Source organism: Heterocephalus glaber, unplaced genomic scaffold, assembly GCF_053883595.1.
Source record: "Heterocephalus glaber isolate CG9 unplaced genomic scaffold, H.glaber_assembly_v1.0 deba00001461, whole genome shotgun sequence".
NCBI lineage: Eukaryota > Metazoa > Chordata > Mammalia > Rodentia > Bathyergidae > Heterocephalus > Heterocephalus glaber.
Genome location: NW_028258308.1, coordinates 35,042,812 through 35,054,924, shown reverse-complemented (window position 1 = coordinate 35,054,924; position 12,113 = coordinate 35,042,812). Strand labels below are relative to the sequence as shown.

The following is a 12,113-nucleotide window of genomic DNA, read 5'->3' as shown; positions in this document are numbered from 1 at the left end:
TTATGTCTTCCTTAATTTCATTCAGCGATATTGTGTTGTTTTCATTCTATAAGTTTTTCACCTCTTTGGTTAAGTTTACTAATAAACTTTTTGATGCTGTTGTAGGAGGAGTTGTTTTCTTAATTTCCCTTGTGATTTATTAATGATTAACATACATAAATGCAACGATTTTCTGTGTGTTATTAGTGTACACTGTGACCTTGCTGGGTTTTTTCTAACAGTTCTGTGTTTGTGTGAGTGTGTGTGTGTGTGTGTGTATGTGCATGTATGTGAAATCTTAGGGCTTTCTATATATATAGTCATGCAATCTTTGAACAAAGATTACTTCTTTCTTTTCAATTTGCATTCCCCTCCCCTTGCTCTAAAAGGGTCTAGAACTTCCAATACACTATTGAACAGAAGTAGTGAAAATAAATATTCTTCTCTAGTTCCCAATCTTAGGGGGAAAACTTTCAGTCTTATACCACTGAATATGATGTTAGTTGTGGGTATTCCTACATAGCCTGTATGAGGTGCTTTCCTTCTAAGTTGTTTTTGTTTTTTAATCATGAAAGCCTATTGAGTTTTGTCAAGTATTTTTCTGAACTTATTGAGATGATAATATAATTTCCCCCTTCATTGAATAGAATTAGTGATGATTTCTCAATATAATCCATATTCACATATTTAATAGATTGCTCCAAAAGTGTCTTTTAACACATTCATGATGGAGCTGTAATTCATATGTCTCTCTGCTGGATGGCTTGAAGCACTGGTGGCACATGTTTGACTGTCCCATGAATGACTGCACCACTTTTACTACTAGTGTATGAGCCACCTGATGGGATAGTCATGCATGTTCCACCAGTGGTTCAAACTGGTGGGAATGGTTAAAGTTTGGTTTGTTGAAATCAGGAACTCTCACCATGCACTAAATTAAAATCAAAATGGATCAAAGATCTAAATATTAAAACAGAAACACTAAATCTGCTGGAAGAGAGAATAGGGAGAACTCTTGAGGATGTAGGGGTAGGCAAAGACTTCATGAACAAAACCCAGGCAGGAAATAATACAAAGAATCAACAACTGTGATCTCATAGCAAAAGAAATCAGAAACAGTGAAGAGACAACCCATAGAGTGGGAAAAATTTGGAGCCAGTTGTTCCTCAGACAAAGGACTAATAATATCTAGAACATACAAAGAATTGAAAAAAATCAGACCCCCCAAATTTAAAGACCCAATCCAAAAATGGGCATTTGAAATGAGTAGATATTTATCAGACAAAGAAGTTCAAATGGCCAATGAAAAAGTGTTCAACATCACTAGTCACTAGTCAGATGCAAATTAAAACAATGTGGAGATTCCATCTCACTCCAGAAAGGATGGCTATCATCAAGAAATCAACCAATAACAAATGCTGGTGGGGCTGTACTGAAAAAGGAACCCTTCTCCACTGTTGGGAGTGTAGACTGGTGCAACTGCTGTGGAAATCAGTTTGGAGATTTCTTGAAAAACTAAAACTGGAGGTTTCATTTCTCCCAGCTATACCTCTTCTTGGTATCTTCCTGAAGGAATTAAAAGCATCATACCACAGTGATATATGCACAGCCAGTAATTAAGCTGCCATTTCTCTAAGAATCCCCAATTCTTTTTAGTGGGAACAGAATTTAGAGACTACAATCTGTACATGTTGTATGGAAGAGCTGATTTTTTTGACCCAGATAGTCTGATTTCAGACTTAGTGTTTGTAAACTTTATGCCCCTTGGCTAATAATACTTATTAACGAGACTAGCAGTAATAATTATAACTAGTCCTCTGACTGCCATAGGCAGCCGCTCAGTTTATGTTAGGGTTTCTGTTAGATACTTTGCAGCATTTGCATCCCTTACAACAGCCCCCTGAGGTAGACTTGACCATCTCAGTCTTACAGAAGAGGAAAACAAGGCCAGAAACTTAGTGTGTTATCTGGGATCACATGGTAAGTGGCAGAGCATGCCCTCGCACTTTCCTGTCCCTGGGACAAAATACCCAATACTCCAAACTTAAAGGAGGAGAGGTTTATTTTGGCTCACAGTTTTAGTCCATGGTCATCTGGTTCCAGGGCAGAAATATCATGGTAGAAGGGCCTTGTGGAGGGGAAGGCTCAACCCATGGTGGCCAGAAATTAGTGAGTGAAGGGGGAAGCTGGGGCAAGAATATGCCCTTCAAAGTCAGATGCTTGTGACCACCCCTTCCAACTGGGCTCCTCCTCCAAATATGAGACGTTTGGGAGACATTTGAGATCTAAACCATAATAGCTTGGGTTCAAATTTGGGTATGGGTGACTAAGTCATGTGTCTCTGGTCTCAATAGAGTAGATTAGTTTGCGAGACTTCTGTCTCTTGTCAGTGATTACTTACTCTGTTCTCTGATCCCTGGGCTTTCCCTGTGTTCCAGGGGTCAAATTCAAGCAACTGTTTTATGTCTTTTGGGGAGACTTATCCCTCAAGCCTTCACTGGGTCCCTGTCCATCCACAGCTATCCCAGGGCTCGGAGGAGCTGGGATGAGAAGGATAGGGTTCCATTTTCCTGATAAACCTATGATTTATACAGTAAGAAGTGCAACCTGCTTTAGTATCTCTGCGGAACATTCAAGTCTCCCAAGAGGCTCTGGGAAATGAAATATTGCTTAAGAACTAAAAAATTAGTACTATAAAGATATCACCACAGGTGGTAAAGAGGATTTTCTGGTCCACATGTCAGGGAGACCAGAGGAGTTTCATAGTTTTGCACCAATGAAGTGGAGCATCAATTTGGAAGCAGAGCAGAGATGAATACTGTGGTCAAAGGTAGCAGAAGAGAATGGCAGAGAGTCACCTGTGGGGGCAAGAAGGGGCCAACTGGACTGAGACTCCAGGAATTCTATGTCTGGGGCTTCCCAAGCCAGGGACAAGGCAGGAAGAAGAGCTGGTGGAAGATCGCTGTGGTTTTTGCTCACTTAATTGAGCACATTGTTGTGGAATAATACCCCCTCCAAATTTGGTGGCTTAAAAGGATGAGCAGTTATTACTTATCACGATCCTGTGAATTTGTGGAGCAATTTCTGGTCAGGACTGGCTGAGCTGATCTCTGTGGTAGGGAGGTAGCTTGGTGTGGGATGGTGGAGGATGGCTTTCCTCGCCTATCATTTAAGAGGCTTGATGTCAGCTTCAGTAACAAGGATGTTTCGTCCACTTATCTTTTGTCACCTAGAAGGATAGCTGAGGCTTGTTCATATGGATTCAGGGTCCTAAGATCAGCGAGAGAGGGCCAACTTCTGTGCACAAGTGTTTTTTAGGCTTCTGCTTGGATCACTTTTTTGTTTTTTTGAGATAAGGTCTTGCTATGTAGTTTAGCCTGGCCTTGAACTCACTATGTAGCCTCAAACTCATGGTGATCCTCCTGCCTTGGCCTCCCGAGTGAGATTCCAGGCATGTGCCACCATGCCCAGCTTTGCATTACTTTTGTTAATGTTCTGTTGGCCAAAGCAAGTAACATGGTCAATCCTAGAGTCTGTTCTGGCCTCATACTCACTCCAAGGGTGTCAACTCTTTGACACCTCTGTTGTCCAGTACCTGGTACAGGTGGGTAGGGGCTTTATAGACACTTAAAAAATGAATAGAGGAAAAGATGGAGGGAGGAAAAAAGGAAGGAAGGAAGGATGAACAAATGAACAAACAAAGAAATAGGGATTTTTAAATCAATAGAGAATTAAATGAGATTGTTAGGGGTGGCCATAATCTAGTATGGCTGGTGTCTTTATAAGAAATTAGGATAGATAGGATCATATGAGATATGATCAAAACATATGGTGAATGTTTAAATTTTAAAATTTATTACAGTAAAAGACATATTGCCATGAATTCTCCTCAAAATAACCCCCTTGCTTCGAACAAACTTATCTCATCATTCTTGCCACTTTCTGAAGCAGTTCTGGAAGTCCTCTTTATGAGTGTCTTTAGTTGTGCTGTTGTGGCTGCCTTGATGTACCAAGCCAATTCAAAATGTTTATCTTTCATGATGTTTTTGACTTTGGGAAAGAGTCATAAAGTCACACAGTGCCAATTCAGTGAATTAGGTGGATAAGGACACATTGCATGCTTCTATTTGACAGAAATTGCCATAAATGTTCTGAATCATTTGGGGACATCAAGACAGTCACACAGAGGTGCTTACAAAAGAGGACTCACAGGGCCAGGGATGTAGCTCAGTGGCACCATGCTTGCCTGGCAAGTGCAAACTCCTGAGTTCAATCTCCAGTACCACAAAAAAAAAAAAAAAAAAAAAAAAAAAAAAGAGGACTTCCAGAACTACTTCAGAAAGTGGCAAGAATGATCAGATCAGTGTGTTTGAAGCAGGGGAGAGTGTGTTGAGGGGAATTGATAGTGACATGTCTTTAAATGTAAAATATATTTTAATATTTTTATTTAAAAGATCACTCTATTTTGTAATCACCCTGCATACACAAAGGAAAGACCATGTGAGGACATAATCTACAAGCAAAGAAGACAGGCAGTAGAAGAAACTAAACCCAACAGCTCGATCTTGGACTTTTGGTTTCTGGAATTGTAAGAAAATATATTTCTGTTATTTAAGCAGCCTAGTGTGTGGTACTGTGTTTGCTTATGTTAAACATAGCAAACATGATGCATATGTCTATTCAGATTTTGCATTTTTTCCTGACTCAATGTTGATAGGTTTTATATTTCTGGGATTTTATCCATTTTATCTAGGTTCTCCAATTTGTTGGCATATTATTGATCATAGTACTCTCTTACACTTGCTTTTGTTTCTGTAAAATTGGTAGCAATGTCCCCTCTATCATTTCCGATTTTAGTTCTCATGGTTGTTGTCTTGAAAGTCCTGTCTTGCTTGGCTGACCCTTTCTGGTCCCTTGGCCTTTCTCGGTTGCCTGGGTTTCTTGCCCCAGATCTGGAGTATAACCCAGGAACCCCTCCTGAGGAGCAGATCCTGACCACTACTTATTCTACCTGGTATAGCTTCTCTCCATCTTTCTGCATCTTCTTTCTTCATGTTTGTTTTATGTAAAATATGAAGGGTAAAAAGTTGTGCTTTTGAAGGAGAAATATGGAAAAGCATCTCTCTCTTTTTCTGGGTATAGAAGTCTCAATTCAGTGTTGTATTTACCTGTGAAATGTGAGGACTGGGTTAAATGGTTTTAAAAATCCCTTTCTAGTCCACTGATCTATATATTTTCTGGTGTGTGTGTGTGTGTGTGTGTGTGTGTGTGTGTGGTGAGGATGGGGATTTAACTCAAGGCCTCACACATGCTAAGCATGTACTCTACCACTGACCTACATCCTATAGCCCCATTTTTCAAAATTTAAAACAACCAAATCCTAATTAAATACAGCCATTCTTCACTTTGGGGAAGGGGAGTAACTACATTAAGACTCATCACTCACATATTAACCAAAGACAAGAGCTTCATCATCCTATCCTTTCTTTAGAAAAATTCTACATTAGTGGTGACGATCAGGGATTACTCTTTCCCTTTTTCTCACCTCTTTGCTGGTGGACATGGACTGAGGGATGAATCTCTCTCTCTCTCTCTCTCTCTCTCTCTCTCTCTCTCTCTCTCATGTTTTGTGTACTGGGGATTAAACACAAGGGTGTTCTACTACAGAACATATCTATATCTGCAGCTCCTTTTTATTTTTATTTTGAGATTGGGTCTCACTAAATTGCCAAGGTTGGCATCGAACTTGCATTCCTCCTCCCTCAGCCTGCCAAGCAGCTAGGATTACAGATGTGCACTGCCATACCTAGCCAAGGCTGAACATCTTTGCTGTCCTTTCTCTATGTTCTGTTTCCCTGTTGTTGAATAGCAATCTGATCAGTGGCATGGTGGCTCTGAAGAGAGTGTCCCCCTGAGAGCCTGTCCTCTCCACCTTCTTGTCCCTTTTTGGCAACCTCACCATCACCTCAATCCCCATGTGTTGTCTCTTCAATGTCCTTAAGAAGGTTCATTCTTGAGTAGGACAAGTTAAAGTTCTTTTCTCATTCCATGCTCCATTATCAGGAAGCATTTCCCTCTATTCATCTGCTATTCCAAGACTTCATTTGCCATTTCTTTTGGTCAAACTGCTCAAGAGCTGGCATAAAGGCCTTTCTCAATACTTACGTATCACTCCAGGGTCCCCGAATTCCTTTCTGTTACCCTCAAACCTCACTAGCCCACAGAGCCTGTGGTATGATATGCTGGAACTGGCTCTTACTGGCTCATAAGAATGTATTGCTAAAGTTTTAGGACTTTTGTGAGTTGGTTGTTAAAAAGCCACTGTTAAAAATTAAATAACATGAACTTAAAATTAAATAAATTATGTTGAAAGCAAAGGTTAAAAAAATTCTCAAAGTTCATCACTTCCTGTGACCATTAAGCATATGACAGCTTGAATGGATTAAGAAATGCCTAGCAGATTAACAAAGCACAGTTGTGTGTGTGTGTGTGTGTGTGTGTGTGTGTGTGTCTTGTGGATGACTGACATGTAGGTCAACAAACTGAGGGGGGCAGACCCACCTTGGATATGGGTGGCCCCAACAAATAGGCTTGTAGCCTGAATAGAATAAAAAGGGAAATAAGAAGGAAATGTCCCCACTTTGGAAGGGCTCCACTCTTGGCCACTGCCTTTGAACATCGGCCTCCAGTTTCTTCAGTCTTCCAACACAGACTCGAACTGGTGACTCTACAGTGAGCTTAAGGGCCTTCCACCTTGGACTGGTACTGCATCCTTGGTCTTCTTGTTCTGCAGCTCCTGTGTTCTTAGGTTGAGCCACTACTGGACCATTTGGCTCCTAGCAAATAGATAGTCATTGTGTATTCTCCCACCTCTGATTCTGTAACCCTACCTACTAAATACCTTTGCACAACTATACATATATTTTATATTGATTTTGTTCCTCTAGAGAATCTTAAGTATTATATACCCACATTATTTTTACTACAGTTTTCTATTACCTATAAACTTATTTCTGACTATTGTAGCATGTGGTAGAAATACCATCCAGTGGGATGTGCTCTGGTACAGCTTCCCAGCTCCATAGTCAGGAAGTTCACATTTATAGGTTGCAACTGGTCATAATGGGAGTATTTATAGTAAGGATGTTGGAAAATGTTACAAAGTCTGGCTGAATTTATTATTTTTTGACTACTTCGATTTAAGAAGATGATGGAGAAATGTTTATATGGATTAAATTCAAAATTGTGTTCTGCCTGTAGCTGTAATATTATGGATCATTCCTGAGTTGAAGAAAGTCTTTCTGCACTCACAACTATCATCTGATTCTGCAAAAGTCATGGTAATAAAGAATACTGAAATTCTAACATATCTTAATTGTTTCATTGTTGTCTTCTTAATGCAAATAAAAAGCAACAGGCAACATTCCTACCAGAACTAAATTCGTGTCACCAATAGCTTGAGTGGTTTCTTTGCTAAAATGCACCCTAATCACTTGTGGACAGTTTTGATCACATCATGGTTGAATTGCAATGAGAAATTAATCAGAAATACAAAATCTGATAAAAATAAGCTAAGACATTCTGTGAAAATTACATTTTATATCAAATTTACAGCACAATGTGTTGTATATTTTATTATTATTATGATTATTTTTTGTATTAAATTCTTTTATTGGTACATTGTAGGTATACAACACAATTACATTTCTCATTGGGAATTGTACCTTTATATAATGCATCTTGGTTCTTATTTTTTCCCCATTCCTACCCCTCCCTTCACGCCCTCCACCCTTCCCTATTTACAAAGATTTTATTTCCATTTTTTCCATTTCTCATCATTTTTTTCCTTTCCCTTCTTTCCTTTCCCCTGTGCCTCCCACTACCCCTACCCTTTGGACCTTTTCTTCCTCTTTTGCATTATCAATTATTCATTCTAATCATTGGCACATTTTAGGTATACAATATAATGACATTCATCATTGGAAATTTGCACCTTTACATAGTCTCTCTTGGTTCTTATTTTTCAACCTTGCCCAGCCCTCCCTTCAACCCCTCCAGTCCTCCCTATTTACAAAGATTTTGTTCCTATTTTTCTGTTTTCTCATATTAATCCCATTCCCTTCTATCCTTTCCCCTAGCCCTCCCACTTCCTTCCCCTTTGCCCCTTTGCCCCTTTGCTTCCTATTTCACATTATCTATTATACATTTAGTCCTTATTTACACTTTCAGTTTCTCACACCAGAGAAACTATTCTGTATTTACACATGTGTGTCCTATTTATTTCACTTAAGAGTATTGCTTCAATGTGCATCCACTTAGCTATAAATGTCTCTAATTTCTCATTTTTGATGGCTGAGTAGTACTCCATTTTATAAAAAGCCCACATTTTCTTGATCCAGTCTCCAACTGATGGGCATTTGGGCTGTTTCCAAGTTTTAGCTATTACAAACTGTGCTGCTATGAACATGGGTGCACATATATCACTGTGGTATGATTCTTTTAATTCTTTTGGGAAGATCTCCATCAGTGGAATAGCGGGGTCAAATGGGACTTCCAGTCCTAGTTCTTTGAGGTATCTCCATACTGATTTCCACAGTGCTTGTGTGGGACTGTGTGATTCAAAATTTATGTATTCCCTTAGACTGTGTTATGTCTAATGGCTAAAATGTGTTTGCTAGTCTTGCTAAGCAGATAAAATCTGTAACTAAGAGTTCTTAGTGAAATCATCCACCCTCTTGTTTGCCCGGAACTTGGAAAATTCCCGGACTCACTATCAGTAAAACAACCCGTCACCAGATGTGCTGACTATCAGTACGTGACGGTCGTGACCATATGGTCACAAGGTCTTACTGTGTGCCTGCTGACCATCAACATGTAATAATGAGTCATTAACCTTTTTTCCCGTAAATCTACATGTAACCTCCCCCTTCAACCCCCTATAAAAACAGCCTCGGACTCTGAGCCAGTTGCCTCTCTCAGCTACTTTGCTTTGGGAGTGCCGTCTGGCCAGACTAATAAAGGTCTGTTTTACTTTCCAACTTGACCGGTGTGTTCCTTCCCGGGTGATCGTCGCTGTAGTTAGCTCCTCGGAGCGTTTGGTAAAGCCCCCGGTCTTACATTTTGGAGGCCCCAGCGAGATCCCCGGGTAAGGAACCCCGGTTCGGCCGGGACTCTGTGGCGGGATCCAGCAGGAGACTCAGGCACAGACCTCAGAAAAACTTCCGGAGGTAAGTTTTTGGCCGGTTGCAACCGTTTGTTGTTAGGAGTGAGGTGGCTGACGAGCCGGAAAGCCTCCCCTAACCCCAAGGTTCCTGACGAGGAACAAGGGAAGGTTTTAGTTTCAATTTTGTTGTGGCGCCCGTCTGTCTTATTTGTTATATGTTAATGTCCTGTCCGTTCTGTGTTAATTTCTTTTTTTAACCATCAAGGGCAGAGATGGGAGGATCCGGCTCCAAGAATACTCCGTTAGATTGTTTTCTCACTACTTTTAAATTGGCATTTTCCCCCAAACAGGAGGACAAATATAAGGTTAAATTTTCTCATGGAAAACTTCGCTCCCTATGCCAATTGGAGTGGCCGGCCTTTGAAATAGGATGGCCAGCAGAGGGCTCCTTTGATCTAAGTCTCTGCCGAGCAGTATGACAAAAGGTCACTGGGCACCCTAGCCATCCTGATCAGTTTCTATATATAAATATCTGGGTACAGGCTTGTCAGGAGCCTCCGGCTTGGTTGCAGCGTTGTTCCTTACGAACAAGCTCTCGCCTTTTGGTTATGACCCCCAGTAAGCCTCAAGAGAAATGGGCTCAAGTTCCCAAGCCGGTGCTCTCGCAAGATCCTGACCCCTTAGACCTTGAATTCAGACCTCCACCTTATGCGGAGCCATCGTCCTCCTCAGATAAAGTCCGCCCTAGATCTCAAAACCCTTTCTTTCCTCCCCTTCCTGAAGAAGAAAAATCTCCAGATTCTGTAACCTCCCCCTCCCACACGCGAACAGGAGCTGCTTATGGTCCCAGCAGTGGGAGCCCTGAAGGGACAAATTCAGCTCCTCTTCTGCCTCTTAGGGAGATAGAACAGGGTCATTATGTCTATATTCCTTTCTCTACCAGTGATTTGTATAATTGGAAACATCAAAATCCCCTTTTTTCAGAAAAACCCCAAGCCTTAATTTCCCTCCTAGAATCTGTTTTTAATACCCATGACCCAACCTGGGATGATTGCCAGCAACTTCTCCAAGCCCTCTTTACCTCTGAGGAGAGAGAGAGAATTCGAGGACAGGCCATAAAGTCGATGTTGGGAGGATCAAAGGGCCCACTTAATAAACAGCAGCGGGCCCGTATTGAGGCACAGCTCTCGTCCATCCGTCCCGTGGCAAGCAAGTTCCTCGGGTGGGAGAGAAGCTCTCCACAACTACCGTCAGCATCTCTTGGCCGGCCTGAGGGGAGCCACATGAAAGCCTACCAACCTGAGCAAAATAAATGAGGTCCTTCAAGGGCCTGAGGAATCCCCTTCTGCCTTTTTGGAGCGTCTGTTGGAAACATACCGTATGTATACTCCGATTGACCCAGACGCCCCTGCAAATCGACAGGCAATTAATTTGTCTTTTGTTACTCAGTCGGCCCCAGATATTAGAAAAAAAATTACAGTGAATGGAAGGTTTTGAGGGAGAAAATAGGGAAAAGTTGATGAGTGTGGCAATGTTGAGGATAGAATGGCCAAAAGGATAGGAAAAGCAAATATTGCTGCCTTGATGGATGGAGGTTTTGTTCAGAAAGAAGGAAAAAAATAAAAGGGAAGATAAAAGTAGAGAATGGCCCTCAGTGGAAAAGGATCAATGCGCCTATTGTAAGGAAAAGGGCCATTACAAGAAAGACTGTGAAAAGTTGAAAAGAAAGAGAAGAGAGAGAAGCTAAGAAACGGGGAAATGGAGTTTTCCTGATAGATGAACAAGAAATGTTGGACTCAAGGAGAAGCATGGATGATGGACGACTAAAGAGAGAAAGATGGTGCTTCCAGCTGCAGTGGCAGATACGCTGCTACAGGAACTACACAAGTCCACCCACCTCGGTGAAAAAAAGATGATGACTGCCATACAACCTCATTTCGTCGGTGAGAGATTAGCTCAAAAGGCCCAAGACATGGTGAGACGATGCCCCACCTGCCTCAAGGTAAATGCTAATCGGGTGACCGGGCCCCCTGGGGTCCGGCACCGGGGACTAACTCCAGGAGAACATTGGGAATTGGATTTTACTGAAATAAAGCCTGGCATGTATGGGTACAAATACCTGCTAGTTTTTGTAGATACGTTTTCAGGATGGGTAGAAACATACCTCACAAAGAGAGAGACAGCTAAAGTAACCATCAAGAAGCTTTTGACAGAAATAGTTCCCCGATTTGGTTTGCCCTTAGCACTGGGGTCCGACAATGGTCCGGCCTTTATGGCCAAGATATCTAAATTAATTAGTAATATCCTTGGAATAAAGTGGAATCTACACTGTGCCTATAGGCCTCAAAGTTCGGGACAGGTAGAAAGAACAAATAGGACTTTAAAGAAAATTTTGACTAAATTATGCTTGGAGACTGAACTAGGTTGGGTAGAGCTTCTCCCTTTTGCCCTCCTCCGACGAGATGTACTCCCAAGCCTCCCCTCAATCTGTCCCCCTTCCAAATTATTTATGGGCGATCTCCCCCAATCATTCCACTAATAGATGTAGAATTAAAGAAAAAGTTTTCCCACCTTCGGCTCCTTAAATCCTTAAAGACAGTTCATCAGCTTCAATCAAAATTACATGAGACATCACGAAGGAAAATGACTAGTCCAAATGAAAAACCGTTACAACCTTTACCCTATAAGCCGGGAGATTTGGTTTTTATTCACAGGTTTGATTCCAAGACCCTAGAACCCCATTGGAAGGGACCGGTTCCTGTTGTCCTGTCAACTCCCTTGGCGGTGAAGATGGCTGGACATTCTGCCTGGATCCATCACAACCATCTAAAGCCAGGACCCCCCGCGGACATCAAAACGGATAAATGAAGCTAAGATTGAAGCGGGTTGGAAACGCTTCGCCCTCATGATGATATTTACCAGGATATTGACAGTGTTACCCTCAGGGAAATTAGATCACACAAAAAATATA

At 41.4% G+C, this 12,113-nt stretch overlaps 1 protein-coding gene across 24 annotated transcripts in view; it reads left to right on the top strand.

The window, feature by feature from the left end:
- Nucleotides 1–12,113, top strand: part of Pofut3 (protein O-fucosyltransferase 3) — a 431,777-nt gene that overhangs the window by 178,655 nt on the left and 241,009 nt on the right. For 3 of the 24 annotated variants that reach the window (XM_087217276.1, XM_087217272.1, XM_087217264.1), the window contains one exon: nt 1–9,206. This exon is cut by the window's left edge and continues 30,202 nt beyond it. The exons of 20 other annotated variants lie outside the window; for them this stretch is intronic. The gene's annotated coding sequence lies outside the window, so the exon portion shown is untranslated. One more of the 24 variants, XM_087217265.1, reaches the window with a different exon arrangement.